We start from the raw sequence: 6,789 nt of genomic DNA on the forward strand, positions 1-6,789 counted from the left end.
TTGTTTTTATTTTGATTACATATTCTGTATTTTGATTACGTATTGTTTTTATATTGTGATTTTATCCTGTGAACTGTCCTGAGACCTGCAGGTATAGGGCAGTATACAAATTTTAATAATAATAATATATATTTTTTAAAAAAGTACCACCACAAAATAGTTTCTCAGCCCTTTTTTTTTTAAGGGGGGTACTCTGAGCATGTGTAATTTCACGTTTTAAGTTCACTTAAATCGTAGCATCATCATGACTCCAGAAATAAACAAAAATAAAGTTTGTTCCAGCTGGGTTGGGCCCAATTTTAATAGTAGATCCACTAAAAATGATAAGACATGACTAACTTAGGACCATTAATTTTGACAGGTTTGGACTCTTGAGTACAACTCTTAGGAATAAGCACCATTTTATATTAGAAAAAGGCAATATGTATTTAAAGTAAAAAAATAAAAAATAAACCTCTATAACAATGTGCATGCCTGACCAGCTGATCCCTGAATAGAATTGAAGAAAGGATTCTACAGTGACCAGTGTCAGTCCTAGTAAGCCTCAGACAGTCCCAAATGCTGGTGTCAGACCTGTGTCCTGCTGCCCTCATAAACTACTGTTCTCTGGGTGGTCATTTGGAGGGCCTCCAGACTCTAAGGCCCAGGGCTTTGAGCCAAGGTTCCAACTCTATCAACACCACTGCAAAGACCAGGCGGAATATTGGCTTTGTAAAAAAAAAACATATAAAGGTCAATAAAAACCATCCCATCACATCACACATCCTTCTGCTCACCCCTCTTCTCACTCGGATTTATTTATACAGCTTCTACTACCTGTATTAAGACACCAGCCATTGGAAGGCTGTTGCCAATGCACAAAGGATATTTAGTCATTTTTCATGTTGCATATATATACATTTTTAAATACAGGATTTGCAGTCCTTGCACACCACAAAATTGCAAGCTATTATTCAAGAATCAAGACAGAAAGAGGCAAGTATTCCCCAGCACCAAAACAGCAACAATCACCTCTATACCTCCACCACCTATTTATTTACTAGTATGTCATGGAATGAACAGTAACTTGAATAACTTTGAAAAACACATTTCAACAACAGGAGCCATGTTATCCCCAGGCAAAGGGCAAAGGTTCCACTTTGGGGCTGACCTGGAAAGAATTGGGCTAGATGAACATAGTGTTTGCTGACTCCTAAAGAGGCAGTGACAGAAACAACCAAATTAGACCATTAATCATTTCTACAGCTGTAGAAGCAGTCCCTTTTAGAATTGTTGCAACACAGGAAGGAGTACAAGAGAGTCCTGCTCTTCTCATTCCCACCCCATCCCAAGATAGGACACAATGGCTGCAATCTTATACACACATGAGTAAGTCCCACTGAACCTGGGGTTTACTTTTCAACATACATGTATAGGATTACACAGTAAATTGTGTGTGTGTGTGTGTGTGTGTGTTTTACAAGGGATGGTAGGGGAGTTCTCCGTCACCCTTGAATCAATATGTACTTTTCTAAGGCAGAAATTTTGTTCTGCAGGATTGATGGATATTTCGTCCTATCGAAAGCCATGACAGATGGGCTGCATTCAAACCTCTATGCATTTTTAAATTGCATTTACACTCAGCTAAACAAACAAGAATAGTGTCTGAAGCAAAACTGTATTTCTTTTTATGCCCCTCTCTGCATACGATGCTTCAAAAACACCACTGGGAGCCTCAGCTGGGTTTTAGCTTTGAGCCTGCTGCGTTCCCCCAAAATGCATTTTCTTTTAGCCCAGCTTTTGCTAGATTGAGAAAATGCTACAGATTTTCCCATTATTTATTAACCAAAAACAAATCAGAAATGGGAAACCCTGGATCTGCTCCATGTAGTGAGTTCTCTACCACTATTCTGCAATCTTTCAGCCCCATCTTATGCATGTTGCCAGAAGTCTTCCTGAATTTAATGGGAGTTACTCCCAGGGACGCCTGCACAGGACCACAGCCTCCAGCTGCTTTCAGACTGTAGAAACATCATACTTCAAATCATGAACTTGGTTCAGACAGTCCTTAATCCCAGGCAAGATTGCAAAGGTTCATGGAAGCAAAAATAACATGAAATGGCACACATAATGCAAGAAGGATACTGTGGCACCTAGCATTCATGTAGCAAGCATATTTCAAGTACACAGAGTGCATCATCCTAGCAGCCCTTACAACAGCCCTATAAGTCTTATAGTATAAGGTAATATTATGATTTCCATGCTGCTTATAGGGAGATGAGGCCAAGAGAACAGCTGGCAGATCTAGGCCTACCTAGCAAATTCAAGGTTAAAGTGAGCTTTGAAGCAAAGACTACTTGGTTCACTGCTCATACCCTGAGCCACTACACTTGTCACCACCACCATAGACCACTATTGTCTGGCAACCCAAATTGAGGGGTTTTGGTTCAAGGACCTCTAGGTGCTGCTGACTTGAATAAAATTGGACTTAGTCGTTCATTTCTTTAGAGGTTTCTATACCGTTCTTCACAAAAAATGGTAATGGGGTGGTTTACCAAAAAAAGATAGATAATAAAACATACCGTAATACCTACTAAACAAAACAATTCTCATAAACTACACAAATAGCACAATTTAAAAGCAGTACAAATAACTTAACCCAACTGCCACCAAAAGCCAGCAGGAAAAGGTGGGTTTATTATACCAGGTGTCTGAAAAAATGCAAAGTTGGTGGGGAGGTCATTCCACAGACATGGAGCCAACACAAAAAAGGTTAGCCTCTAGTGAGCACATTTAACATGGGAATAACCAGGAGAGCTTCTTCCTCAAATCTTAATAAATTGGCAGGTTGGTAAGGGAAAATACATATGGGTTCAAAGCTCCACACATAGGAGGGTGTTCACATGAGCACTCTCTCACAATCAATGTTTACTTGAGCTCCTTTCTCACTAATGCTGAACAGAAGGTGGAAATCCCCCATGCATTCACTGAACATCTGGTGGGATTCAGTATGAACACTCCTTGTCCAACCCCTTAAATCTGGCCTCTGCCATGAATTTACTGGTGGCTTTAGGAAAGCCACTCTTCCTCAGGCTCATCCCAAAAAAATGAAGATAACGATACCCACCTAACAGGGTTGTTATAAGGATGGCGATGATAGAATAGCCAGAACCGGCCCAATATTTTTTTTCTCCCCAGCCCCTACGATTGCACCTCCAGCCACCTAGGCAAGTCTATGTGGGAACAAAGTTTCAAACATCATTCAATGCAGGTTTTTAAAGCTCTAATTAGAGCGTCCAACCGAGCAAAATGAAAAAATAAAAATACTCCTTTCTCGCAAAAGGCAGAATTGCTGTGGAAAAGGAAGAGCCCCAGCAGTGCAGCCTGATGGTAAATGGAGCTCCTTGCTCTCAGTTCTAGAATATTCTTGAAACAAGAGTACTGTAATAATTAAAAACACTCACATATTTATTTCAAGTATTCTCCTCTCTTCTTATGGATTTGAGTGACCCCCTAGATAATAACAACAAGAATGTAAGGGGGACTCACCCTTTGAAATAACTTGATAAGCCAGGCCTGTCCTGAATCCCTTTCCTGCAGCTCTTAGTCAAAATGGCTTCCAAAGGCCACCATTCCTCCCCACCCATCTGCACACAAGAGCTTGAAAGCATTGAACCTCCTTAAAGTAACAGGTCTAATTAAGCCATAGGGGTTACATAGGTACAGGTTTTGCTTAAAGCAGAACAGCAAGCCCTAAATGACAAGCCTAGAAGAGAAAGCGAGCTGCATTTAAACCTGAATTTGTTTCCCCCCAAATCCAAACAGAATTAAAAGGGTGGGTTGATATTACGTTTATGGCCAGGGTGGAATTTGTGAGGGCTGGGGGAAATTTCCCCATATTTTATATGTTTTAAAAATGTCCTGCTTTGGTAGGAGAGAATACATTTGGTGCTGTGGCTCGTTGTTACTTGTTCAGTGCAGAGATCTATAGAGGGGAGCAGAAACAGAACAAAAAGAGAGACTAAGGTTCAAATAAGATGTGACATTAAATGCATTGTTCCATTTCACATGCAGGTTTTTAAAAATGCAAACAGCTGCAGTAGCGGTGGTAGGAATCATAATGATTGGGACTGCAGCAGGCATAGAGTTTTCCTGCTAGCCTTTGAGGAAAATTCCTCTTCTGAAGGCAGTGTTGGCTTTAGGGAGTACCCCCCCCCATCAATAGGGAATTCCCTCTTGTTGCAAATACTACACCTTTAGGAGAGGGCTTTTCCTCAGGACCACAGCAGAGGAGAAAGAGGTTAACTTCCTACTTCTTGCCTGCTGCAATGCTAAACATCTTCAGTTTCCTCTGATACGGTTTTGCATTTTTGAAGTGCAAAGATGAACTCCTGAGTCCTGCCTAGTTTGGCCCTAGGGGAAGAAAAGGAGAGTAAAGGGGAGGCAAAGGGACCCTGTAAGGTGGAGAAACGGAGAAGAGGCAGGTGGGGTAGAGAGATCTGTGATGCTGTAGAGATGAGAAAAGAGTACTATGGATGAGCAGAGAAATGGAGTCAGAAATACAGAGAAAGGAAAAAGAATTTTTTTTAAAAGGAGGTGTAGAGAGACCTATGAACTGGGGAAAGAGTAAAAGGGAGTAACAGATGAAGAGCACACAGAACTGTGGCTACAGAGAGGGAGAAAATAAAGGAATGGAGGCTGACAGAAATGTTGGCGCAGAGAAAAATACAGTTAACAGAAAATGGACTAAAAAAAATCTAAGCACTTAGTTGAAAATGTGACACTGTCCCAGTAGTGATACAGCACTGTGGCCCTTTTGAATTAATAAAGAGCTAAAAGTGGCCCTCAAAGTGATTTGTGCATCCTTCTTTTAAGTGTTGTTTAATAAGAGCTACATTTCAGTATCATCCCTCCTTGTTAAATTTCAAGCCACTTATCAATTCACTTTGCCTAAACACCTCTTCATTTTCTGTACCCTAAGCAGTATTGTTGCCTTCATCTTCCTTTCAGGTTGCTTTGCCACCCTCCGCTATAACGCAGATGACTATGTTCCGCCCAAGAACACAAAATGGTTGTACAGTATTTCAGTAGCAGCTTGTGTTGTTTTGGATAGATTTCACAGCCTTACCCAAAGGTGCCTCCTTGTCTAGATTAATTATAAGACTCATAATTTTGGGTGTTTTGTAGCTGCCTGAAATTATGAGAAATATGCTATAAGTTGGTGGGGAGTTTGGTTTTCTTGTAAAAAAATACTCCGTTTAGAACTCTGCTTTCCTTGTACTTGGGGTGGGAAAGATGCCTGCTGTGCATACTAAAGGCTCAGGAGCAAAAAAAGATGATGATGAAGAAGCTGCTAAAATCAGAGTTTTAATGCAGTCTTGTGAGCTTGTGCTTTTAGAACATCTGGAGTTTTAGTCATTAGCATTTTTTTATTATTTGCTCCATTCACCTTGCCGCAATTATTGTTAAGGAACCTAATATTATTGGTAGTTCAGCAACCACTTCAGTTATGGGTCTTGGTAAAAGTCGTATCCATCTTGATGAACAATAATTGAACACTACATGATGTCAACCGTCTCTCTCCATATCTATGCTACTATTCTCCAGCTACATGATTAAAAATAATGGATTGATGAAGTTAGCTTAATTGGCTTCTAAACTTGCTGGAATCAGGGATTAAAGAGATCTGGCACCCACAAACTCCTAACACCATGATTTTCCCCAAAGAATCCTGGGAACTGTAGTATGTTTAGGATACTGGGAATGGTAAATATGTGAGAAAACTACACTTCCCATATTTTTGGGGGAGAAGTCATGTGCTTTAAACGTGTCTTGATTGCATTTTAAATATATGGTGTGGATCTGCCCCACTAGGGACCATAAAAGCACCCCTCAACACCTCACAATTCTTTTTAAAAGGATACGACACAACTGCATCCTCAAAATATTTTGCATTTTTCCGTTCTGACAACATTTTTAAAAAACGTGGATTCAGGACCTTATGGTGCAAAAATTAAGACTTGTTAAAATACAAATCTAATTCTTTAGAAATGCACCTTCCAAATCTCAGTCACCCTTCCAAATGTGACCCTCCCCCCACAAAAACAAACAAAAAGCAAGCTGTGGTGCAAAACTTTATATTCGAGACACAAACCCTCATGACGTGTATCATACTTGGGAAGCAGATTGTGGTAGTTTTAGCATGCAGATCCTTTCAATCACATCCCACTTCTGCAAAGTCCCTTTATTGATCATATTATAGGACATAAAACTGTGCTACCGAGTTAAAGATGAGCCCAACACCATATTTAGTAACACATTATAGAAGCTATTTTTTGTATGAAGGAGTGAGCCAGCTAAAAGATGAAAATCGTTCTCGTTTCATGAGATAAAACGAATAGCGGGGGATATAGGAAGATGTAGGTGATAACAGAATCGCCAGGCAGAAATAAGGTAACAATCCATGCCATGCCCTCCCTCCCCCAGTAGTGAATTCGTCTTATTCGGGGTATTTAACTGCGGCAGAATCTATCAGTCGTCGAAACGCAACGCTGCGTAACATCTCCAAGCCCTACCCCTAACTTTTTACTCGGCGACTCTTGCGCCAGCCAGAAACCTTGGACACAGAAAGCCTCTCCTTGAGCCACGTCTCCTGCTAAACCAGAATTGCTTTGCCCTTCTCAAACATGGCGGCGTGCACGTGCGCGATGGAAAGCGGGGAGAAAGGACCGGAATACCCGGGGCAAAGATGGCTGAGGAAGCTACTCGAATCCCCGCCCCCTTGCTTGAGTGAGGGCCTACGTGGCCATC

General features: G+C 40.9%; 1 long non-coding RNA gene across 3 annotated transcripts; it reads right to left on the reverse strand.

The window, feature by feature from the left end:
* Positions 1-289: 289 nt before the first annotated feature.
* On the reverse strand, positions 290-6,648 carry LOC310674839. Of its 3 annotated transcripts, XR_014509778.1 has the most exons (4): positions 6,128-6,648; positions 4,234-4,381; positions 3,444-3,964; positions 290-2,690 (listed from the first exon to the last, which is right to left on the reverse strand). It is a non-coding gene; the product is annotated as an uncharacterized lncRNA (long non-coding RNA). The 3 variants fall into 3 exon arrangements; XR_014509776.1 differs by lacking the exon at positions 4,234-4,381 and having other exon boundaries at positions 3,529-3,964; positions 6,154-6,648; XR_014509777.1 differs by lacking the exon at positions 4,234-4,381 and having other exon boundaries at positions 6,154-6,648.
* Positions 6,649-6,789: the final 141 nt, after the last annotated feature.

The sequence above is a fragment of the Podarcis tiliguerta genome (genome assembly GCF_965153285.1).
Source record: "Podarcis tiliguerta genome assembly, chromosome: 3".
Taxonomy (NCBI): domain Eukaryota; kingdom Metazoa; phylum Chordata; class Lepidosauria; order Squamata; family Lacertidae; genus Podarcis; species Podarcis tiliguerta.